This window comes from Aquarana catesbeiana, linkage group LG01 (assembly GCF_042186555.1).
Source record: "Aquarana catesbeiana isolate 2022-GZ linkage group LG01, ASM4218655v1, whole genome shotgun sequence".
Lineage (NCBI taxonomy): Eukaryota > Metazoa > Chordata > Amphibia > Anura > Ranidae > Aquarana > Aquarana catesbeiana.
The window spans coordinates 627,522,428-627,549,467 of NC_133324.1; the positions used below are offsets into that span (position 1 = coordinate 627,522,428).

General features: G+C 45.4%; 1 protein-coding gene across 2 annotated transcripts in view; it reads right to left on the reverse strand.

Moving 5' to 3' along the window:
* Positions 1-27,040, reverse strand: part of ABCG2 (ATP binding cassette subfamily G member 2 (JR blood group)) — a 276,283-nt gene that overhangs the window by 223,429 nt on the left and 25,814 nt on the right. The window lies entirely within an intron of this gene.

Below are 27,040 nucleotides of genomic sequence, written 5' to 3' on the forward strand. Positions count from 1 at the left end.
GAATACATGCGATTAGAGGGTACTTGGTACTTTTTTAAAGTGGTAACTGCTTTAATAGGTTTACAAATACCGCTGAATAACCACTGCATCGCAGGTATTCTGCATTCCAGGAATACATCCCTGAATGAATAGGACCTGAATGTGGTTACAGCCAGGGCCGATCCTAGGGTCAGAGACGCCTAGGTGCAGAAATATTTCTGGGGCCCAGACATGGGTGTAGTCATCTTACGAACACCTCCCCTTTACAAATGTTTCTATAGCAACGAGTCAATGGCACAACACCTGGGGATAATGCTCAACAGCTTATCACCAGTAATTCTAAATTTTTGAGTTTACAGTTGTTTCAGTAAGCCCAAACTGCAAGCATGCCAACCACATCATGAATTTTACCAGCATTAACTAATCACAGCTCTACTACTTAGCAATGTAGGGATTTGAAACAATAACCAAAGAATGTCCAGCGCTCTGAATGTCTCATAAACAGTTACCAGCAGTCCAATAATAAAGGTTAAGAGATTTAATGTTTGTGTGTGATAAAAACACTGTAATAAAAACAATAAATGAAAAGTATGTCATCCTATGTTAATAACATTGTAGGACACTTGAATAAGGAAGTTTCTGACAGCCAGAAGTTCCAATCAGCAGCAGGCAGTTTAAGACTGGAGATCCATCCAAAAAACCTAACCCCAAGCTGGGAAGCAGATGGAAGAGAGTTGGAGGGGAGATGGAAGCCCCATCCCGCCAAACTCAGGGGATCCACAATGTAAAAATCAGCTTAAGATGGAGAGGCTCACCGATTCCGGAGGACAGATCTGTAAATGTGATGTGAAGGCAGGCTGTGAATCCACCGGGAGGGAAAGGTCTCGCAGACGCTCTGTGTCAGGGGATGATGACGTCAGCCCAGCTGGAAGATGAAGGCGCGGCTTCACACAGGGGAACCGCCGGAACAACAGCTGATAGCGCTGGGCAGCTGCAATGCCGGTCTGTGTCCCCTCTGACTGGAAAAACCTCAGTGAGAGGCAGTGACACTTGGTGAAGCCGTAGTGGTGGTGATAAAACTTATCAAGAGGTGACAAGGTGGACAGGAAGCCACCAAGGGACAGGCTGGGGGCATAAACCAATGAGTCTGCCGGTTTGTGTCACCTCTGCATGGAGTAAACCTCAGGAAAAAGTGATGGCAATCAGGAAGTCTAGTGAACCACATGGGCTGCCAGCCAGAAGTAGATAAATGGAATTGGCAGGCGAATGGGAAAACGCTGTGTGTGGACCATATGAGGCTCCCACGGGTGGGTAAAAGAGAGGATGGATTCACCGTGGCGTGGTGCTGAGTGGAAACTCTGTTAGTAGTTGCCTTGACGACGCGTTTCGCGCATTTGCGCTTTTTCATAGTCCTATGAAAAAGCGCAAACGGCAGCCCATGTGGTTCACTAGACTTCCTGATTGCCATCACTTTTTCCTGAGGTTTACTCCATGCAGAGGTGACACAAACCGGCAGACTCATTGGTTTATGCCCCCAGCCTGTCCCTTGGTGGCTTCCTGTCCACCTTGTCACCTCTTGATAAGTTTTATCACCGCCACTACGGCTTCACCAAGTGTCACTGCCTCTCACTGAGGTTTTTCCAGTCAGAGGGGACACAGACCGGCATTGCAGCTGCCCAGCGCTATCAGCTGTTGTTCCGGCGGTTCCCCTGTGTGAAGCCGCGCCTTCATCTTCCAGCTGGGCTGACGTCATCATCCCCTGACACAGAGCGTCTGCGAGACCTTTCCCTCCCGGTGGATTCCAGTCAGAGGGGACACAGACCGGCATTGCAGCTGCCCAGCGCTATCAGCTGTTGTTCCGGCGGTTCCCCTGTGTGAAGCCGCGCCTTCATCTTCCAGCTGGGCTGACGTCATCATCCCCTGACACAGAGCGTCTGCGAGACCTTTCCCTCCCGGTGGATTCACAGCCTGCCTTCACATCACATTTACAGATCTGTCCTCCGGAATCGGTGAGCCTCTCCATCTTAAGCTGATTTTTACATTGTGGATCCCCTGAGTTTGGCGGGATGGGGCTTCCATCTCCCCTCCAACTCTCTTCCATCTGCTTCCCAGCTTGGGGTTAGGTTTTTTGGATGGATCTCCAGTCTTAAACTGCCTGCTGCTGATTGGAACTTCTGGCTGTCATAAACTTCCTTATTCAAGTGTCCTACAATGTTATTAACATAGGATGACATACTGTTCATTTATTGTTTTTATTACAGTGTTTTTATCACACACAAACATTAAATCTCTTAACCTTTATTATTGGACTGCTGGTAACTGTTTATGAGACATTCAGAGCGCTGGACATTCTTTGGTTATTGTTTTAAATCTGTATCTATCAGTTACGGTTAGTCCAGCTGCACTGATTTCCCCTTTCCCTTTCCCCAAACCCCCCCCCCCCCTCCCCCATTTTAAGTCTTGTCAATCTACTCAGTACATGTTATGTGTCACATGGATGACTGACTATAAGGTATATGGTATACATTTGTATTATTTGTTTATTTTCTACATGCCTTGATTGAGGTCCCTGGGTTTACACACATTGGCGCTGGATTAGTATTGTGTTTTTGCTTAATGTAGGGATTTGGAAACAAGAAATAAAGAACTTGAATGCAGTAAAAGTCTGCGGCTCCCATTGGTTCCTTCAACATTTCTAACACTGATCAAGGAAAATTTAATAATCATTTCAAAGGACATGTTAGCACTTAAATCATCCCGACACCATGCTTGATATGGTGTCAGGATGATTGAATCACATTATTTCTATTACTGCATTGTAATATATACTGAAATAGTTCAACTCACCATAATGCAGAATCGGTGGGAACCATGAGCTTGTCACTTGCCACCAAATGCAGCATGCCACCGTCACCTGCCACCAGATGCAGCGTGCCACCGTCGTCTGCCACCAGATGCAGCGTGTCACTTGCCACTAGTGATGCACCGATACCAATACTGGTGTCAGTATCTGTGCCGATACTAGGCATTTTCGCGAGGATCGGTACTCGCGAAAATGCTCCGATATCAAAAACCAATACCGGAAGTGACGTCAGCTGGGGGCGGGACACTTCCTCCTCCTCTCCGGCAGCGGGGATCGGAGCAGTACACATCCCACCAGGATGGGGGGGGGCGGGAAAATCCTCAGCCACTTACACAGGCGGAGGAGCCGGCTCCCATCACGCTCAGCACTGACTGCTCATGGTGATCGGGCAATACAAACATTGCAGCACAGTGGGAACAGTCCGGCCACACTGACACTACTGCTCCCGGCTGTCTTCTTTCATTATACAGGTCCGCCGCGATCCCCTCCTGCCTGTGTAAACAAGAAGAGGGTGGGTGATGTCATGACTCCGAGAGAGAGAGAGAGAGAGAGAGAGAGAGAGAGAGAGAGAGAGAGAGAGAGAGAGAGAGATGCCTGTTATCCAATGACAGAGAGTGGGCGGGTCAAGGGCAAGGGGCTGGACAGCATCAGCACGTGTGAGGCAGCTGTGGAAGTGTCCCTGGAAGCAGAACTGATGGGAGCAACTGGAACAAGTCCTGCAAACAGCTTAGTGTAGTATGTACAGTACAGTGTCAGCAGGATACAGACCGGTCTTATACAGTGACACCATACATTATATACAAACCAGTCTGTACCCTGACACCATACATAATATACAGACAGACCAGTCTCTACACTGACAACGTACTGTACACCATACTATATGTTATACACACACCAATTTGTATATAATGTACAGTACGGTGTCAGTGTACAGACTGGTCTGTATATAATGTATAGTACGGTGTCAGTGTATAGACTGGTCTGTATATAATGTACAGTACGGTGTCAGTGTATAAGACTGGTCTGTACCTAACGCCCTGTACTGTGCCCTCCTAACGCCCTGTGCTGTATCCACCCTGTGTTGCCTCCTCCTTCCCACCACCAGCTGTCACCTCTGCCCACATGTCTCCCAATGACCCTCCCATCCTCTTCCCCCAGCGATCACAGCCTTTTCCATCCCAACTCTCCCACCCCACAATCCCTATTTCACCCCACCCTCAACTACCCTGCCATCACTTACTCCTCTACTCCCACCCTCCCTCCTTGCCCTCACCCAAGTCTCACCCAACTCCCCAACAACCCCAAATCACCCCACCTACGTGATAGTTATCGGTAAGTGGTATCGGCGAGTACTTGCAAAAAAGTATCGCTACTCGCACTTGGTGTTAAAAGGGGTGTTGGTGCATCCCTGCTTGCCACCATTGCCTGTCACAAGATGCAGCCTGTCGCTTGCCACCATTGCTTGTCACAAGATGCAGCCTGTCACTTGCCACCATTGCTTGTCACAAGATGCAGCCTGTCACTTGCCACCATTGCTTGTCACAAGATGCAGTCTGTCACTAGCCACCATTGCCTGCCACTTGCCACCATTGCCTGCCACTTGCCACCATTGCCTGCCACTTGCCACCATTGCCTGTCATCAGATGCAGCGTGTCACTTGCCACCATTGACTGTCATCAGATGCAGTGATAACGTGTCACTTGCCACCATTGCCTGCCACAAGATGCAGCTTGTTACTTGCCACCATTGCCTGCCACAAGAGGTAGCGTGTTACTTGCCACCATTACCTGCCACTTGCCACCATTGCCTGTCACCAGATGCAGCCTGTCACTTGCCACCATTGTCTGTCACCAGATACAGTATGTTACTCATAGCCTGGCTCTCTCTCCCTCCCCTTCAGCTGGGCATGTTGGGGGCTGCAGTTTCCTCCTGGGATTGCAATGGGCCAGCCAGTCCTCGGGGTTACATGTCCCATGATCCTCTTTTCTCCTCCTTTTTGCTTATTTTTTTTCCCCTGTCCAAGCGGCCGGCTGTCCTGGCAAGCGCCTCTTCTGAGAACAGCAGCATGAGAAGGAGAGGGAGGGGGAAAGAAGAGCTGCTCACTCTCCACACAGAGACACAGCCACTCCAATCTCCTAATCTGCTGCCCACTGATAGAAGGAGGGAGGGGGAATGGGCAGGAAATAAAGCCCTCTCATGACAGCAGCGCCTCGAAATCCTATTATTTGCCAGCAGGGAGAGCAAGCAGGAGGGGTATCTGATGCACCTGAGCTTCGGCGCCCCCTCTGCCTCAGCTCGCGGCGCCTGGGCGCAGTGCACGCTGAGCTCCCACCCAGGATCGGCCCTGGGTACAGCATTCAGCCCCAACTTTTTTCAGCCTGTCATAGAGATTGACCTAGGCAGTTGGGCTGGACGCTGCATCTGTGCCTCCTCCGCACGAAGGCCTGATTTCACACTTGTGCAGGTGGTTCCTGCTTCAGGTCCACATCTGTTCCCGCAGCCACAGCCACCCACACAGAAAACGCAGGAGATGCGTGGGGGTATCATTAATCTTAATGGAACCCGATTCCCTGCATTTTCAGGAGCACATCAGCCCATTGAAATGAACGGGCTGCTGTGCCTACTCAAATTGTGGCTCAGAGAGCCACAATAATGTTAACCAGGCCTGGGATTGGATGCACAAGGGCTAAACACCCTGTGTGCAAGGGGCCTAATCAGGGCCAGATTAACATAGTGGCTGTTGGAATTGCAGCTCCAGGCCCCTTATCTTAAGATAGGCCCATTTTCCAAAATAAATAAATGAATTAATGATTGAGTTTCGAGGGTCGTAGAGACCCCAAAGCCGAAGACCTACCCCACCACTGGTCAAAATTTGGGGCTCCTAGGACCTATGGTTCCGGTGATACAAGGCTCCTTGCGCAGCCTGTCAGAAGCTACACACAGCGCGGCCAGTTTAAATACATGCTGAAACACTCTGTTTGCAGCAGACTGAAAGGATGAGCTCACAGTGCCTTTCACTTCTTGTCAGAGGCACTGAGCTCAATGGACAGCTTGGAGCCTTGGAACAATGGTAAAGTATCATTAGCCCCAGCTGTCCAATAAAAGACACATGCTCCCTTCCAGCCCAGCCCTATTAATTACAAGGAAATACATGGGTTTATGGGTATAAGATTTACCCATAATAAGTTAAGAGTGAGAATGAGAATCTTCTGTTGCCGAAAAGGTACTGTTTTAATCAAACTAAATAATATATAATTATGCTATATGTTATAACATAATAATTTATTATTTATCTATTTACTGTGAAATTACTGGTTGGAAATTATAACTTCAAAATTCAGTAATTTGTCCGTTAAGCCACCTGCTTGAGTACAGTTTTTGAAAATATAGTAAATTATCTTAAAAATAATATAATAAATATTTGTATATTACTTATGGTAATTATCCCCTTACCACCCAGGCCAATTCTGACACTTCTCTCCTACATGTAAAAATCATAATTGTTTTGCTAGAAAATTACTCAGAACCCTCAAACATTATATATATTGTTTTAGCAGACACCCTAGGGCAGTGATGGCGAACCTCGGCACCCCAGATGTTTTGGAACTACATTTCCCATGATGCTCATGCACTCTGCAGTGTGGCTGAGCATCATGGGAAATGTAGTTCCAAAACATCTGGAGTGCCAAGGTTCGCCATCACTGTCCTAGGGAATAAAATGGTGGTCATTGCAACTTTTTATGTAACACGGTATTTGCAACATTTTTTTTGGAAAAGAAACATTCATGAATAAAAAAAAACAACAAACACTAAAGTTAGCCTGATTTTTTTGTATATTGTGAAAGATGATGTTACGCCGAGTAAACAGATACCTAACATGTCACACTTTACAATTGTGCACACTTGTGGAATGGCGCCAAATTTCAGTACTTAAAAATCTCCATAGGCGACGCTTTAAAAATTTTTACAGGTTACATGTTTACAGTTACAGAGGAAGTATAGTGCTAGAATTATTGTTCTCGCTCTAACATTCGCGGCGTATGTAATCTGTGTGTATCTGGCTCTTATACTAGCCAGTGCCTCACCAGCCACTGACTACACCAAATACATTTGGACAGGGCTGCACAAATGCAGTAGCTGTGATGTTTTACTTCAAAGCTGCAACTTTTTTTTTGTAATTTCTTTAGCTGTAGCATCTTTAACTCAGCCTGCAGAGTTTGACAGGCAGCACCGCCTGAGGCTGAGTTAAAGATGCTGCAGCTAAAAAATTTTGCCTATTTTCGCCTATTGATTTCGCCTATGGACTAACTGGTGAATAAGTGAACCAAAAAAAAATAATGAATAAAATCAATTAATAAACATATGATCATTAAATAAACAAAGAAGAAGAGGGGGGGCGTGTCCAAGATGGCAATAGGAGCAGACGTGTTTGTCTGAGCTCCCCAGGACTGGACCTAAAAATCCTTCTTTACTGGGTGCAGACCCCCAAAAACAGACCTTACTGAGTCCCTCCTGACAGGGGGACCATTCTGGAACGCTTGAGGGAAGAATCGGCCGGCTGAGATCCCGTGAAAAGGTGATAAGGCCGACATCGGGGATTAGGCCGATGGCGCGGACTCGCCTAAAAATCCTGCCCGCGGCCTCACAGAGCCGGCACGGTACCCGTTCGGATGCTGAGAAAAGAATTTCCGGCGGGCTCTCCCTTTCCCTCTCCACTCCTGGTACCCTCCCCGGGGTATGCAAAGGAGGAAGAGCCAGCCCCGATCCCGGAAAAAGGCCTCGAGGCCTGACATTACAGACAAGGCCGCAGCCGGGGCCTCGCCTAAGACTTCTGCCCGGTTGGAGAACCAGGCCGAAGACACCGACAGGATGCCTGCCACGGCAGCTGATTTTAAGGCAGTTCTACAGGCCATAACCACCCTGACTGGTAAGGTGAAAAAGAGGGGGGGAGGTTGGGACTTTAAATGAGGTGTGCATGATGCAGCCCAATCACACTCACAGAGGTGCAAACATATGTATGTTTATTCAGGACCAATTATCAACATGGCATAAAAACGCATAGCAAACATTAGACATAAAATAATCGCATATAAACAATAAATCTATGTATATACAACCATGGGACATGGGTAGGTACAATTATGCATCTTAATCCCCCAAGCAAGATAAAAGTCATGTGAAGTAAAAAACATCTGAAAATTGGTCAATGTGTGTTTGATGCATCAAAGGTAGGCCCGAAGCTGCGTTTCATGGACTTCAATCCACTCTTCAGGAGCCAGATGCATCTAAATTCTATAAAAAATGTATGAAAAGCAATATAGTTTCATGGGTCTAACAAAATCAGCAGAAAAGGGGGAAATTGGGCATAATGGGCCATGCCAAAAAGGTTACTCACATGATAGCCAAAACTGGGACCGTGCAACAAAACAAAGCCAGGGGAGAGCCATGGAGCCTGGCCCGGGAGCTGAGAGGGGGACCTCAACGAGGAACACCGGACCGCACACACCAACACCCCGCAGTGAAGGGGACTTCTATAATGTAGGAAATATATAAAATGTATCTATGATGATACAAGTAACAAAAAATGAGATGGTATAAACTGCAGGTATCACCAAGGTGATTGAAAAAAAGCACCCGGAAGATTACCTTGAAAAATGCATGTGATGTTTGAAGCCACATAGATGGGAGAAGATCAGGGTGTACATAGGTTGTATCAGCACCATCTCTGAATACCATGAAGCAGGGAGTGAGATGCAGCCCCAGCATGGAACGCCAGCTCCCCCTCAGCGTCACGCAGGCACGACACAGTAGAGCAAAACCTCGGCAAACACCAGAGAAGCTCACCACATGTCAGCCCAGCTGATATACCGGACGTCTGTGTGTGCGATGCCCAAACAAGGAAGTCACATGCACAGTGCCGGGGGCGTGGTGCCGATGCACGGTGGAAAGATCCGCCCAGCCACCCACCCCCAACCCTGTGGAGGGAAGGTAGGAGGGCAGACACCAGCATGCATCGCAGCTCCCGGGAAACAGGACATCTGCCCACCCACCGACAATGAGTCACACAGACCCAGTCTGGCCACAGGGAGTAAAAAATATATATAAAGTAGTGAAAGATCAAAATATGTAAACTGTCAGTGCAGCGAACGTTCCATATAAAGCATGCTGAATTACGGCCGGACCCGGTAGGAATCCGCCATAAGAGAGCGATGGGCTACAAACATGAGCACCTCCATCCCTAATCAATGCAAGCAATGGGGGGAAAAGCGAACTTAGGACTTTAATTGGGACGCAAGGGAAAGTTTGCGCCCCCATCCTTAATATCATGAAAAAGAGGGGGGGAGGTTGGGACTTTAAATGAGGTGCGCATGATGCAGCCCAATCACACTCACAGAGGTGCACAGAGGTGCAAACATATGTATGTTTATTCAGGACCAATGATCAACATGGCATAAAAACGCATTGCAAACATTGGACATAAAATAATCGCATGTCCCATGGTTGTATATACATAGATTTATTGTTTAACCCCTTCCCCGGCTACCCGTATATAACAACCGATGCGGCTAAAAGCCGCTCGGCTGTTATACCGGAGGAGCGGGAGGGGACATCCCCCCCTCCCGCCGCCTCCCGCCGCTGTTACCGGGCCTCCCGTGCGATCGGGAGGCCCGGTGTCCGTTCGGCTGCCTTCGGCGGCTGGGGGCGGGCTGGAACGAAGCTGCGAGCGGCTTCGTTCCAGCCTTCTTGTTGTAAACGCAGAGGGCACGAACCCTACAGCCTTCACTGAATGCTTATTGCAACAGCTACTCCCTGCAGCACGCTTTTCACCATTCTTTACTGTGGAAAGGGCCCTTCGCATACCCACCACCAGGGGGCCCCAAGAAGCACCACCCCAAACCTTCATCTTCAAACTCCTTCATTTTCGGGACAGAGATGTGATGAGGGAGGCTAGGGCCCAAGGCGAACTCCGCTTCGAAAATGCTAAGCTCCTAATCTTTCCAGATTATTTGCTGGAAACCCAGAAGCAACAGCAATCCTTTGATGCTGTCAGAGCGAGGTTCCGCTTCCACCATATCAAGTACAGCATGCTGTTCCCAGCCAGGCTGAGGGTGGAGGATGGGAAGTCTGTTCAGTTCTTCATGTCCCCAGAGGAGGCCTCCGGCTGGATCGACACGCTCCCGCCGAGATAAGTGACCTACTTGATCGCCCGATTGAGCGGGCTGCTGTCGTCTACTGTTTTTCCTGCAACGTGCCTTTTCCTACACATTGGCCTGGGTCTTCCTACTGGATTCTGATACCCTACACACGTTGCGGTTTCCCACTTCTGAACCCTGAGGGTCAGACAGCTGGGCCTCGAAAGGCCTTTCGAGGCCTCATTGCTGCAAAGATGGCTCCAGGTCTGTAACCTACTTCTCCCCTCCTTCCCCCCTTTATACATCCTGGACCCAGGCCCATCTCCGAATGTGACAGCATGTACTCAGCTACCACTATCCCTATGGTTGGGAATCCAGCCCATAAGTGCCATAGCCACCTGTGGCCTTAAAGACGTGCCACTCTTATACATTGGCCCGAACAGGGCCCCTCGACCCAGATCATCCATTGAGTGCCACTACATACCCACCTTTATGGGTGACAGGGGTATTGGGAGATGATGCCCCTCAGCCCTTTTTGAGGCTGATTGAGACACCCCGAAGGGGGGATATATATGAAGGTTGACTCCTGCCACATCCCCCCCCCTTTTTTGCCACCCTATTTTTCTCCTTTGGCAATGACCGAAACAGTTTGATTAACTCTGCAACGTTAACGTTTAAGTCTGTACCTCTGGCAGCTGCTGGGAGCCTGCACCCGCTTTTTTACTAATCTGGTCTCCTGCAAGAGACTAGATGTAACATCTAACTGCTGAACTGCGGATGCCATTTTGCACGCGTTCCCCCTTTACAGGCGTATTTGCCTTGGTTCTAAATTGGGATCCTGAGCCTCCCCAAAGTTGGGGCTGGGGTTGGTGGGGTGGGGGAGTTGGTTGGGTTTATTTTGTTATAATTGGTTCTTATATTGTTTTTTTGCAAGCGATGTAAACATGTATGTCACTAGATGTTTGGGATGCCACGTCCTGACCCATATAGTGGTCCGAACCTTGCATCTAATTTTGGGTGGAGGTCCACAGCTTGAAAATGTACCAGTAGATGATTATGGCTGACTGTACTATTGTTTCATGGAACACTAGGGGTTTGAACTCCTCTGTGAAAAGGTCATTAGTGTTTCAATTTCTCAAAACTTATCATCCCCAAATATGTATACTGCAGGAAACTCACTTGACAGGCAGTAAGCTCTTGAGCCTTAGATGGCCCTGGGTGGGACATCAGTACCATTCCACATACACCAACTACTCTAGAGGGGTCAGCATTCTAGTTCATAAATCTCTACCGTTCAAGCTGCTAGCACTGGAACTAGACCCGGAGGGTCGCTTTGTTATACTCCATGCTATGGTAGACAGATTGGAGCTAGTGGTGGTGGGACTGTACCTGCCCCCCCCCCCCCCCCCCGGCTTCCACGAGATTACTTAACCAGCTTATCTCTAAAATTGCCACCTACGCTACAGATAATGTAGTGATGCTGGGGGACTTTAACCTGGCCCCGGACCCTGGGGTGGACAGACTCTCACCCGGAGCGGGCTCATTCTTAGATCTGCTCTCCTGGGCCGAAGCCTCTAACCTGACTGATGTGCGGAGATGGCGTAACCCCTCCCGAAGGGCCTACACATGCCACTCAGCTTCACACAAAACCCTATCACGCATAGACCTTGCCTACGCGGGGGGATCTGTCCTACCCAGGGTTAGGGATATCACCGTTCTCCCCCGTGGCATATCACGCCCCGCTTCCCTTGAAGCTGTGCGTGTCCTGTACACCAGGGGAGAGTCTCTGGAGATTGTCCAGGTTCTGGTTGTCTGATATTCCAGAATATCGGAACCATATAGGTCTGAGGCGGTGCAGTATTGGCGGGAATTGGATCAATCAGTATCTCTGACCATGTCTTGGGACGCATTTGAGGTCTTCACCAGGGGTAGCCTACACATATCTGTAAGATCCGTAAGGATCTGAGGGAGGAGACCCGAAAGGCTGAGGAGAGGGTGGCAGCACTTGAGGAGGAATACTCCGAGTCGGGGACTCCGAGAGCATACTCTGACTTTCAGGCAGTGTTAAGGGATGTCCTCCTGCTACGAACGTCAGCCACCTAAACTAAATTCCTACACCAGTCCCAAAGAATTTTCGAACACGGGGAGAAGACCGGCAGTATGCTGGTATGGCTGGCGAGGGAAAGCTCCTCCCCGGTGACTGTCTCGACCATATGTGACTCGGACAGGACGACCCTAAGAGATCCCTCATCCATTAATGACAGATTTGCATCATTCTACCGGGAGCTCTATGGTTCTCGAATGGAATGCATGGATGCAGAACTGACGACATGCCTCGACGGGGTGGAGCTCCCTTGCCTGACATCCACATTTAGAGAATCTTTAGCCGGTCCTATCCTATTAGAGGAGTTACAGAGCGCAGTAGCCTCCTTGCAAAATAGCAAAACGCCAGGTCTGGAAATATATTTCCCCCGACAATGGCTGAGGCAGTTATAGTGATCATCCTTAACCCTGGTAAGCCCCCTGAACAGTGTTCTTCGTATCACCCTATCTCCCTCCTTAATGTGGACGCCAAGCTGTTGGCTAAGGTGCTGGCTGGTCGATTGAACACTGTGATTACGGCACTGGTGCACGTGGACCAGTCTGGATTTATGCCAGGCAGAGGGACTGACATAAACATCCGACGTCTCCTTACGCATCTATCTAGGGCAAACGGGGACGGCCCGGGGGTAGTCGCCTCCCTAGACGCCGAAAAGGCCTTTGACTCGGTTGAGTGGCGCTACCTCTGGGCGATCCTTCGCAAATTCGGGTTTGGCCCTCATTTCATTAGTTGGGTCCAGATGCAATACTACAATCCCACGGCCCGTATACGCACAAATAATTCACTGTCCTTGACGTTTCCCTGTCCAGGGGCACCAGACAGGGCTGCCCACTATCCCCTAGATTATTCGCGCTAGCCATGGAACCCATGGCAGCTCGTATTAGATCCGCTTCTTCAGTAAAGGGAATCCAAATCGGTGTAATAACAGATAAAATATCCTTATACGCCGATGATACCCTCCTTTTCCTTAACCACTTCAATACCAGGCACTTAGACACCTTCCCGCCCAGGCCAATTTTCAGCTTTCAGCGCTGTCGCAATTTGAATGACAATTACACGGTCATGCAACACTGTACCCAAACAAATTTTTTATAATTTTGTTCCCACAAATAGAGCTTTCTTTTGGTGGTATTTGATCATCTCTGTGGTTTTTATTTTTTGCGTAACAAAAACCCCTACCCAGGGTTAGGGATATCACCATTCTCCCCCGTGGCATATCCGATCACGCCCCACTTGTCTTGAAGCTGTGCGTGTCCTGTACACCGGGGGAGAGTCTCTGGAGATTGTCCAGGTTCTGGCTGTCTGATTCCAAAATATCGGAACCATATAGGTCTGAGGCGGTGCAGTATTGGCGGGAATTGGATCAATCAGTATCTCTGACCACGTCTTGGGACGCATTTAAGGTCTTCACCAGGGGTAGCCTACACATATCTGTAAGATCCGTAAGGATCTGAGGGAGGAGACCCGAATTTTTTATCATTTTGTTCCCACAAATAGAGCTTTCTTTTGGTGGTATTTGATCACCTCTGTGGTTTTTATTTTTTGTGTAACAAATAAAAAAAGACCGAAAATTTTGAAAAAAAACAAGATTTTCTTTGTTTCTGTTACAAATTTTTGTAAATAAGTACATTTTCTTCTTCAATGACGGGCACTGATATGGCTGCACTGACGGGCACTGATACGGCGGCACTGATGGGCACCGATGAGTTGGCACCAATGAGGTGGCACTGACGGACACTGATGATGGGCACTGATAGGCGGCACTGATAGGTGGCACTGGTATGCGGCACTGATGGGCACTCGTAGGTGGCGCTGATGAGCACTCATATACGGCACTGATGGGCACTCGTAGGTGGCATTGATGGGTACTTATGGGTGGCACTAATGGGTACTTATGGGTGGCACTGATAGGTGGCACGGATGGGCACTGATAGGTGGGCACTGACAGGTGGCACGATGGACACTGATGGGTGGCACTGATGACACTGATTGGTGGCACTGATGACACTAATGGGTGGCATTGCTGGGCATCACTTAAATATAATGGCGCCAATCAGTGCCCATTTGTGGGCACTGATAGGCACAGATTGGGCACAGACTGGGCACATTGGGCACATGTGGATGGCCATGGGGTACATACCTGGCCATCCACATGTTGCCCACTTCCCTGGTGGTCCTAGTAGCGTCCCTGGTGGTCCAGTGTGGTCATCTGAGGGGGGGCTGCGCCGATCGGCTCTCCTCTACTCGCGTCTGTCAGACGCGAGTGAGGAAAAGCTGATCAACGGCTCTTCCTATTGACATCGTGATCAGCCGTGATTGGACACGGCTGATCACGTGGTAAAGAGCCTCCACCGGAGGCTCTTTACCAAGATCACTGGAGCGGTCATTAAGGTTAATTGGGGGAAATCCCTCCTTTTCTCACTGAATGCGTTAGGTCACCACCCACCAACAGGCACCCCCCTAAACTGGACATCTGAATTCAAATACCTAGGAGTAAGGACTGAGACTCCACTGTCCTCATATTATGAGCTGAACCTTCAACCACTACTTAAAAACTTCTCGCAGAAATGTTTAGCCTGGAGGACCCTTCCCCTATCACCAGTGGGTAGGGTAAACTTAGTTAAGGTTTATCTCCCCAAATTCCTTTACCTTTTTCGAAATGCCCCTTTGATCCCTCCGGCCTCATTCTTCGCAAAAATAAAAAGTATAATATCTTCCTTTGTTTGGAACTGTAGGCTCCCACGACTGGCCATTACTACCCCCCAGCTGCCCGTTACCCGGGGTGGCCTGTCCCTACCAGATTTTCAGATCTACTTCTGGGCGGCCGTCCTGGTAACGGTCAGATGGTGATTTTCCCAACTACAAGACAACCCAGCAGTGACCTTGGAGGCAGCCATAATGGGCTCATACTCTTCCCTCAGCAACGTGGTATTCAGAGGGGGCGAGGTCTCACCCTGGCATCACGGAGCTGATGCGTACAACCAACAATGTATGGAATAAAGCCAGAACCCTCTTTGCCTTCCCCGAGACGTTCTCTCCCCACATTCCTCTTTGGGGCAATCCCAACCTACCACACATGAATACCATTCCAGACCCCCAGGTTTGGGCAAGGAAGGGTATAGTCAAACTGAAGCATATAGTTATGGGGGGTAAACTGAGATCCTTCTCTGATCTCAAAAGTGCCTACTCACTACCGGGGTGGATGTTGTTTCGATACTACCAGCTTCGACACGCGTATAGGAACTCATATTGAAATCAGACTCTGTGGAGGAACTACTTACAGCCAAGATCGTAGATAAACCCCTCTCCTTCCTATATTTCCACTTGTCCATAGCTCCTTTGAAGAAGCTTGAAAAAAACCCTAGATAGGTGGAAATTAGACATCCCAGATCTGTCAGAGGAGGAATGGGAGACATGTGTATCTTCCTTTGTCACTAATATGATCTCGGCCAGAGACCGATTTATGCAGGTCAAGTTCCTCCACAGAGCCTACTACACTCCAAAGCGGTTAACAATTATGAATCCTAACACCCCGGTGGCCTGTCCTAGATGTGGTCAGAGCTCCGCCTCCTTCTTTCATATGACATGGTCCTGTCCCAGCCTCGGAGACTATTGGTCAGAGATAGCTGACACCCTTAGCCAGGTTACCTCCTTGGAATTGGGAACAGACCTCAAACTGATGCTGCTCAATGTTTTTGACTCTAGGGTAAGGGGCAAATATACTAGATTATTCCTGAATTATGCTACATTCTATGCTCGTAGAGAGATATTCCTTCACTGGAAGGACACTACGCCTCCAAGGGTATCCTCATGGCGCCTAACACTGAACTCAGTGCTGCCAATGTATAAGCTTACTTATGCCAACTGAAACCACCCTGGCAAATTTGACAAGATATGGTCAGGATGGAGAGATGCCTGGGGCACAGATGTGGCGGATGATCACTGAGATATTGCTGCTGGACCTGCCCTGCAATAGTGTACCACTGCTATGATCTACTGAATGTCTAATCATTGTTTGAGCTCTGTGAACTTAGCAAACTAGATGAGGTCCCTCCTTCACCCCCTCCCCTTCCCCTCCCAGTCTTCTCCCCCCCTTCTTCCCCCCCTCCCCCAGAACCCCCTTAAATAGTATTGCTGGAATCTACTACCTCCGAACCCATTTCCTAATGTGTCGAACTCAACAGCTCTGCACATCTTTCTCCTGTTTAAAGGTGTCGCCCATTCCTTCTGTGACAATTTATGTAACAATATCTATGTAAACAATTGTGTATATGCATCGCTTGTATTGTAAAAATCGAATAAACATTTCTTTTCTTGTGAAAAAAAAAAAAACAAAAGAAGAAGAAAGAAAGTCCATGAGCAGTTTCGTCACACCTGACGTCTTCAAAGGGGCACGGGCAACGCACTGAAACCATTGCTTAAATATCAACAGAACGGAACCAAGCCTCGTTTTGACCCGATAGCCATCACATGATAATACTTATGAGGCTCATCATGAGAGAACACCAGACCTTGATCTGACCTATGTTAAGTACGTAAAGCTCCATAAGGAGACGGCAAAGAAAATCAGACACCAAGTGACCGAAGCAATTAAAATTGGCTTGTGTATGGTATGAAACTACAATGCAAAGAGAAAATATATACATAAAAATGCACTTTTAATGCCGAAAAAGGCTAAAAAAGAGAAATCTTAAGGAAAAAATTCTAAACTCATTTCAAAAATACATATTGATACCTGTCCCAAATATATGGGCAAAAAAAAATAATATAAATAAAAATAAAAGTAAAAATAAAAAAAAAATAAATAAATAAAAGTAAAAATATAAAAAATAATGTATTAAGCAACAAGCGTAAGATAGAGGTAGGTGTTCTCCCCAACAAATACAATTATGTTTAAACAGGACATCCATAATTTAGACATAACATTTTCAGTTAAGATGTGACAACTTATGCATTATCAATAAAGACATTCATTTCTATATCCACATTTAACCCAAGGGGTCTGAGACATCTGATCTTATATATCCACCCCATTTCAAGCTTGGAGATGGCACGTCGTTTAGGTCCCCCTCTCCAAGGTAATTTTAATCTGTCAATACCGACAAATGATGTCCCCCTAGGGTCCTGGTTATGTACTTCCAGGTCTCCTGATATTCCCGATATGTTCATTCAATCTGACCTGTAACGGCCAGACAGTGCATCCCACATATTGAAGTCCGCACGGACAGGACAGAAGAGAAAAAACACCGGGAGTAGAACAGGTGATGAATGACTTTATCTGGAACTCATGAGAGGTACTATTAGAATTAAAATGTGTAACCTTCTTGTCTCTAACAGTGTTGATGGAACAAACTGCACATTTTTTGCATCTATAAAAACCAACCAGGTTTTGGAAGAACATTGGCCTATTATCAGGAGGTTTGCAGACACTAGGGGCCACAAGTGACTTTAATGAAGAAGCTCCCCTGAAAACTACCCTGAGGCTTCTCAGGGAGTACTGGCTCAAGTATCCAGTCATTCCTGACAATGTGCCAATGTTTGTGTATTAATTTTTTTATTGAATGATGTCGATGAGAACACCCTGTTATAAAAGGGCATGTAAAATCACTATTGTCCTTGTCAGCATCAGTCACCACTCTATTTACAAGCAGTTGTTCACGGTCCAGCAATTCTACCTCCAAGTTTTTTATTCAAGAAAGAGATCTCATAACCCTCCTCTATAAATCTATCCATGAGAACTTTGGATTGAACCTTAAAGTCGACAATTTTGGAACAGTTGCATCTCACTCTTATATATTGACTTTTGTGGACTGAATCGAGCCAAGACTTATGATGACAGCTGTCACGAGGTATAAATGAATTGGGGGGCGTGGCTTGGCACACAGCGTGGATGGACGCATAGGAGAGGAGCTCCTGCTGCACAAGAGTCCTGGGAGAGAAAAACGACCAACTACACGGCCAATTATGTCCTCAGAAAGGAACCCACAAAAGATCCCTCCGCTCGCTGGGCACCCCTAAAGGGAAATCTACGCCTTCTAGCCTGAGCAAATACCGCTATAGCAGCGGAGGGGGAGGACCCAAGATGGTGCCGACTCATAGAACAAGCGCTGAGAACGACATGGAGAACGATGAGATCTCCCTACCTGCTTCAGAAGAATCCAATAGAGGTAAAATGACCAGCGACCATCCCCTCACATTTGCAGACATGACTGAAATAGCTGCTGATATCAAAAATTCCCTTGCTGCTGCCATTACTGAATTAAAAACTGACCTGGTAAGACTCACAGAGCAAATGGCTGTGAACAAAAGGGCAGGGAAAAGGAGAGACAGGGCTTTAACCAGGGTGGAGGATATTGCTACCACTCACTCTGAGCACCTAATAGAGATGAACAGGAAATTGAAGATTTGGACAACAGAGGCAGGAGACACAATATTAGAGTCAGAGGTGTACCTGAGTCAGTCTCCCCTGAACAAATTAAATCTGCCTTAACCTCCATTTTCAATAACCTCATGGAAAGACCTGAGGCATTTCCACTAGAGTTTGATCAAGCTCATAGAGCTCTCAGACCTAAGGCTCCTGACAACACACCTCCCAGAGATATCATTTGCTGTCTCCCCAATTTCCCCTTGAAAGAAGAAATCCTCCAAAAAGCGAGAGCAAATGAACTAGTCACTTTCAATGGGGCTGAGATTCTGCTTTTTCAAGATCTCTCCCCCATAACACTGAAAAACAGAGGGCTTTGAAACCCCTGCTGGAAGTTCTAAAGGAAAAAGGAATCCATTATAGATGGAAATATCCCTTTGCTCTCCAAGCCACATACAATGGCAAACAATACATGCTAAAAACTCCTGATGATTTACTACATTTCTGTGAAAACCTACAAATTGCACCAGTGGAACTGCCGGAAAGGTATGCAGAGTTCCGACTACCTCCTGCTATCAACAGCATGCCATCCACCTCGGGCATTTTCCCTGAAAAATCTCCCTTCCAGTATGGCAAACAACGCAGACACATCAATAGGAGCAACTATAATTCTCCTGTAGCTAAGAGCCCAAGAATGAGAGATACAAGATAATCGCACTATACAGTATATACAAATCTAGAAATACTGCAAATCTCAGGAAAAGTTGAACATATGGTTAATGTTCGATATATAAAACTTTAACGTCTCTTTTTCAGTTACAGCGGAAGACCTCCTGCTCTTTACATTATTATTAACAGTTGATAATAATCCATATTATAGCTAAATACTGTCAATACCAACTAAACTTAAAACATACAGTAAACAAATCTTTTTCCACTAGATGGCACTTGCTCATAAGCAATACTATAACTCTCATAACTCCTCATGAGAAAACACTGCAAGGAATGAATAATGCCTCGTGATTTTTGTACCTACAAAACACACCGAATAAGATAACTAGGTACAAAAAGCTGAACATTAAAATAAGGCATACAAATCATATAAACCTACATACGAACGCTAAAGTATGCATCAACCATCAAAGCTGGAAATAATACAAATTCACAGGAAAATATGGACAAGACGACAATAGTTGCTCCTGTATTCACTGTAGTGCTTTAGATCCCTGCCTCACACATTTCCTTGGACTACCTAATGTTGTTTTTTCACACAGTTGAAACATATATTAACAGGTGATATAGCTCTGCACATCAAACCAACATCTCTGTGGATCTTCATTTCAGACACCCTGGTGGCCATCTAACTCGCTGGTGGGTAAGCTAAATGACATTACAATCTAAAGCACTACAAACAGCTTTAATGGACTTATGACCAAAAGGAAAATTGTACTACAAAGCACACTAGCTGAACTTATCCCTCTTCTCAAAGCTAAAGGCAGAGGAATATTAAGACATCACATATGACCTGACATGGCTGAAACACAAATCCAATCTCGTATGTGATCCAACTTCATTTGCTAATTATTATGACTGTTATGCCCCGTACAAACGGTCGGATTTTCCGATGGAAAATGTCCGATCGGAGCGTGTTGTCGGAAATTCCGACCGTGTGTGGGCTCCATCGGACATTTTCCATCGGATTTTCCGACACACAAAGTTGGAGAGCAGGAGATAAAATTTTCCGACAACAAAATCCGTTGTCGGAAATTCCTATCGTGTGTACACAAATCCGACGGACAAAGTGCCACGCATGCTCAGAATAAATAAAGAGATGAAAGCTATTGGCCACTGCCCCGTTTATAGTCCCGACGTACGTGTTTTACGTCACCGCGTTCAGAACGATCGGATTTTCCGACAACTTTGTGTGACCGTGTGTATGCAAGACAAGTTTGAGCCAACATCCGTTGGAAAAAATCCTAGGATTTTGTTGTCGGAATGTCCGAACAAAGTCCGACCGTGTGTACGGGGCATTAAAGTTACATGTTTGTCAATACCAAAATAGTTAAAACTGTACTAGGCTACAATGGGCTCGCTTCCGGTCAATTTCCAGCGGGAATGCAAGGTGGTCAGCCCCGATGGAGAAAATGACTGGTAGCTGGTTCAACCCGAGCTTAACCTGTTGCAAAAATATTATAGATTACCATGTTATACTATCTTTAAATAGTTCTACTTATATTAGAAAAGTTGTAAAGTTCCTACTTTACCATTATATACCTTCCATCATACAGGCCTAAAGTAAGATACTTAATTCACATGTTACATTGGTCAAAACACTTACTTTTTCATATCAAATATATTTACACACTCTTCCAGGTACTCACGGGCACTTAAGGGTCGAATCTAATATTTAATAAACTTTTAATATCTATACACATTCCACCAACACTCCTCCCACCTACCCCCAGTAGTCGACCTTGGTGTTAAATAACAATAAAACGGTTCAATTAACACCTTTTTAAGGGTCTCCTATAAACCAATACTCAACCAAGGTTCTCTAAGAACCTATCCGCCTCACTACAAGACCCTAACACACCCACCATTCCCCCTCTTTCCCTCCCCTCACCCCTTTTTTCTTTTTTTTTGTTTTGGTCCTCCCACCCCCTGCCTTAACATGGCTTATCCTTTCTTGGGAAAAGCTCCGAGCATTATCTCCCATAATGTAAATGGCCTTAATACACCTGAAAAAAGAACAAAAATACTGAAAGAATTGAAGAAATTCACTCCGTCTGTAGTGTATCTTCAAGAAACACACTTCAAAGACCAAAATATCCCCAAACTCACCAATAATTACTTCACAGCCTTCCATGCCACCAATCCTCTAGCTAAAACTAAAGGAGTCTCTGTACTTATCAACAAAAACTCCCACTTCTCCCCCTCACAACACCTCTCTGATCCTGAGGGAAGATATATATTTATCAAAGGCAAATGGGACGGGACACCAGTTACCTTAGCAAATGTCTATTTCCCCAAAAAAGCATATATTACCTTCTGCCACAAAATAATAGAAGAACTCAAATGGTTTGCTGAGGGCTGTATCACACTTGGTGGAGATTTCAACGTTCCTCTAAATCCCCACCAAGATACCTCCACTGGATACACACGTCACCTACAGGCTACTAAAACGAAGTAAGTTACTACTACGATCCCTCTCCTTAGTAGACACATGGAGATCCACACACCCCTCAGAAAAAGACTATACTTTTTACTCCTCTCCCCATAAAAGATATTCTAGAATTAACCTTATATTCATTTCCCAAAGAGACCTGATCAACCTAAAAAGAGCAGAAATAGGCATAATCTTGATATCAGATCATGCTCCCACAGCTATCACATTAAAACCTGCCTTACCCAAATCTTCCACATTTAGCTGGAGACTCAATCCAGCATTACTAACGGACCAAAGTATATGGGATAGCATTCACAAATCCATCAAAACATACTTTGAAAATAACTCAGACTCAAACACGAACCCCCTTAATAATTGGGAAGCCCACAAGAGCGTAATTAGGGGAGAACCTATAAAGTGGGACTCAAGGCGGAAAAAAGAAAGGGATGAGGAAATCAAAAAACTTTCAAATAAAATAGTTAAACTTAAAAATCAACACAAACTCTCCCGCACGGCCAAACTAGAAGACAAACTCATACATTGTAGATCCTCCCTCAAGCAAATACCAGATCTTAAAACCAAGATATCATTATTCTTTAAAAAACACATCTTTTATGAACAGGGAGACAAAAGCGGAAAATTACTTTCCAAAGCCCTAAAAGATGCAACCGTTGCAAATCACATACATGCCATACGAAACTCAGATGGATCCTTAGAACACAATCCTGAAAAAATAGCAAACATATTTCATAAGTATTACTCCACATTTTACAATCTACCCCCCCCCCCCCCCCCCAAACATAAACCTCCACATTTAACTCACACAAAAGACATAGTAATCTGGGACTTTCTCACAAATAGCAAAATCCCGATCTTCAACACAGAAGAATCCAACTACCTTGACGAACCAATCACAATTACAGAAATACAAACAGCGATTAAAGACCTAAGGCCAGGGAAGAGTCCAGGCCCAGACGGATTCACTTCCCAATATTACATGACCTATATACACCTCCTCCCCAAACACCTTTTAACTGCCTTTAACCACCTAGCACAGAATAAACACGATTCCAACTCCTTTTTATCGGCACATATAGCCATAGTACCGAAACCAGACAAAGACCACACCGATTGCACTAACTTCAGATGTAGGCTTGAAGATACTGTCCAAAATTCTCGCGAACATACTGAAACCCCTCCTCTTGAAAATCATCGGCCCTGAGCAGGTAGGTTTTATGTCCGGCAGAGAAGCCAGAGATAATATTATCAAATCACTGAACCTAATCCGCTTTGCCAGGGATTCCAAAATCGAAGGCCTTCTGCTGTCCACGGATGCAGAAAAGGCCTTTGATAGGATCTCTTGGGACTATATGTTCACTACATGCTCTTATGTTGGTATGGGTAGGAGCATGCTGAACTGGATAGGGGCACTTTATCAAAACTCAGCACAGTGGTGTAGTGGGTAGCACTCTCACCTAGCAGCAATAGGGTCGCTGGTTCAAATACTGACCACGGCACTACCTGCCTGGAGTTTGCATGTTCTCCCTGTGCCTGCGTGGGTTTCCTCTGGGTACTCCGGTTTCCTCCCACACTCCAAAGACATGCTGGTAGGTTAAAAAGCGCCCTGAGGTGATTCAGTTCGCATAGGTAGCGCTATACAAGTCACTCATTCATTCATTCAAAACCCACAAACCAAAGTTAAAATAAACAACACCTTCTCTAGCCCTTTTGACATACATAACGGTACTCGACAGGGTTGCCCATTATCACCCCTTCTTTTTATCTTAACTTTAGAATCCCTTATCAGGTCCATTAATTTAGCTACCAACTTCTGGGGCTTCCAAATAAACAAAAAAAGAATACAAATTTGCCGCTTACGCGGACGACCTCGTTCTTCCTCACACATCTCCACATCTCAATACCGAACCTTAAAAAAATTTTCTAAACATTCGGATACATCTCAAATTTTAAAATCAACCAATCTAAATCAGAAGCCCTAAACCTCACACTACCCCCAGACCAATTAAACCTGACGAAAAGCAATTGTACCTACAAATGGGAAAAGGACTCTCTCAAATATCTGGGAATTAAACTCACTCCCAACATTGACTCAATTTATGTAACTAATTTCAAGCCACTATTAAATACGATTGCACAAGATCTCAAAAAATGGTCTCCAAAACCATTTTTGTGCTTTGGTAGAGCATCAATATTGAAAATGACAATACTCCCATGACTATTATACTTCTTTAACGCCCTACCTATATTCTTCACCAAACTAATTAATATACAAAGAAAGTTCCTATAGGCAGAAAAAACCCCAGCGTAAACTTCCACCTTCTTACTCTCCCCAAAAATAAAGGAGGAATAGGTCTCCCAGACTTTAGAAAATATCATCAAGCCACCCAAATCACCAGACTCAGACTGGCATTGCCATGGAAACAATAAAGATTGGGTCCACTTAGAATCCTCTCTTAACAACCAACAATTACTCTACTACCCCTGGACGACACACTCCAAATCATCACGTAACACAAAACACCCTCTGATTGTAAACACATTAAATGTCTTTCATAAAATAGCCCACCCACATAAATTAGCATCAATTCCGGGCCCATTAACCCCAATTGCTAACAATCCAGATTTCATACCTGGCCTACTCAAAGAGAACCTTCCTCGACCCAAAAATAGCGATAAACTTCTCGCATCCCATTGTCTACTTAGGAACAAGGTCAGATTACTAGATTCCCTCCAAGAAGAGTTTGGTGAATCACTCCCTGACTTTTGGTTTCACATGCAGTTGAAAGACTTCTTGCAAAATAAAAAATACAAAGCCTCAAACTGCCTACCCACGACGGCTTTAGAATCCTTATGCTACAAGGTTTAAAAACAACCTCTCTAGCATACACATGGCTAAACCAGACGCCAATTAAAGAAAGTAATAAACACAGAGAAAAGTGGGAACTAACCCTGGGAACCAAAATGAATGACGCACAATGGGAAAAGGTCTGTATTCTAGCTCATAAATGCTCATTGAGCACAAAATTGCAAGAAACATCCTACAAAATTCTAACACAATGGTATGTGACGCCACAAAGGGCCAGGAAGTGGTTCCCAACTACCACGGATCTATGCTGGAGATGTGGCAAAGAGACGGGTACTTTTTTACATATCTGGTGGACATGTCCCCCAATCCATGACCTTTGGAACAAAATAATATATTGGATTAAACACATTACGGAAACTAAATTAAACCTTAACGCTGCTGCTTGCCTACTTCATATCTATTCTTACTCTCTAAGTAAATATAAGAAAACTCTCACAAGACATTTGTTAAACGCTGCAAAATCTTTAATTCCTTTACATTGGAAATCCACCAACATACCGAAGGTCAGGGATTGGCTGGACAAAGTACAATATATATATATATACAAAATGGAACAGATATCCGCTATGAAAGGAGAGAATAATGTTGCATTTAATAAAACGTGGCAACCGTGGTGGTTCTTTATACATTCAGATGAGTTTTCATCTGCATATGCATAAATACACCATCCCATTGTCACTCCTAACCTGGATTAATGCTACCACAAAAGAATAATGTGCCTATTCTACCCTTACCTGTTCATAAAGAAAAACCTGCACTGAAGAAGGACCCAAACATATTCAAAACTATAGAATTTAATAATGTTCCTCTAGCTCCCTCCACTATTCTTATACCCCTACTTCTAACCTTCCCAACAATTAATTTTTTTTTCTCTCCCCTTTCCTCCACCCCCCCCCCCCCCCCCCCACACACACACACTAATCCCTTTTATCTACAGAGATATTTCCTGAACTCTTATGACATGTTCCTACTCCTTATTATATAATTTGCTCTTTAAGATGTAAGCTGACCTATAACATTCTGTTCCTTTCCTATGAGCAAAGTAATTTGTCAAATACTTGTAAATGTAAGCTTTCAATAAACTTTGATTGTGATTAAAAAAAAAATGAATTACGATCTGTGGTTTTAAAATAAATGGAGTTGCATAAGGAATCACCCTCACCCCAAATTCTAAGATCCAAAAAATTGACAGTATGTTGACTGGCTTCGAATTTAAATTCAATACCCCCATCATTGTTGTTTAGGCCCTCCATGAAAGCAAGTAAACAATCATGTGTATAATGCCATAGGAGGAGGACATCATCTATATATCTGGCCCACAAGACCAACTTGGGTCTTGACTGGGCATAGATGACTTCCTCCTCCCATTTACCCATGAAGAGGTTGGCTAAGCTGGGGGGCAAATTTTGCCCCATAGCCACACCCCTCATCTGCAGAAAGAACGGATTCTTATGCCAGAAAAAATTATGCGTAGTGGCATACTCAAGGAGTTCTATAATGAAACGCTTCTGCTTGTTCGGCAATGATGGATCACTGCCTAAAAAATATTTTACCGATTTAATTCCCCAATGATGGGGGATTATGGTATACAGGGAGGTGACATCGGCTGTTACCAACCAATATCCCTCCCTGTAACCACAATCTTTGAGAAGGTTTATGGTGTGTCTACTATCCTTAATGTAAGCTGGTAGTGCTTTCACCAATGGTTGAAGAAACCCATCGATGTATTTCCCTGCCCTAGAAGTGATGGAATCTATTCCACTAATAATTGGACGGCCCAGTGGACGGAACGGATTCTTGTGGATCTTGGGCAGGTAATAAAGGAAAGGGATCCTTGAGAATACCGGAATCAAAAAAAGGATCTCTTTTTTCGTTAATATACCGGTTTCAAAACCGTGATTAACGATTTGTTCTCTTCTATATTCAAAGCGTGGATCAGACTTAAGAAGAGTGTATGTGTCACGGTCGCCGACAGTTTTGTCCAGCTCTTGAAGGTAGTCAGCTTTGTTGAGAATAACAATACCCCCCTCCCTTAGTCAGCTGGCCTAATTACAAGGTCCTTATGATTACAAAGCTGGTCAAGTCCTAATTGTAGGTCTTTGGCCATTCTGACTTGTTTTACTTTCAAACTATGAAGGTCCCTAAGGAGAACATCTCTGAAGACCCTGATCGAGGCGGACAGACCCCCTGGGGGGTTAAATAAAGAAGCGTTGGCCAAACCTGAATATCTCATACTGGTGGTATTCGCTCCCCCACTGCCAACAGGATTGGACAACATATATCTTTTGATATTTAATGTCCTCGTATATTTATGGATGTCCATATGAGTCTGAAATTTATTGAGGGATTTGGGAGCTGCAAATTTAAGCCCCTTATCTAGAATGGAGGTCTCAGCCTGTGTAAGTTTGATTTTACTCAGGTTGAAAATACCCTGGCCCCTCATTCTCTCTTCTGTTTGGCTTTTCGATCTCCGCCCCCCTCTGACTCCTCTCTTATTTCTATGGGTCTTTGGGAGTTTTGTTCTCCCCGGGGAAAACCCCAATA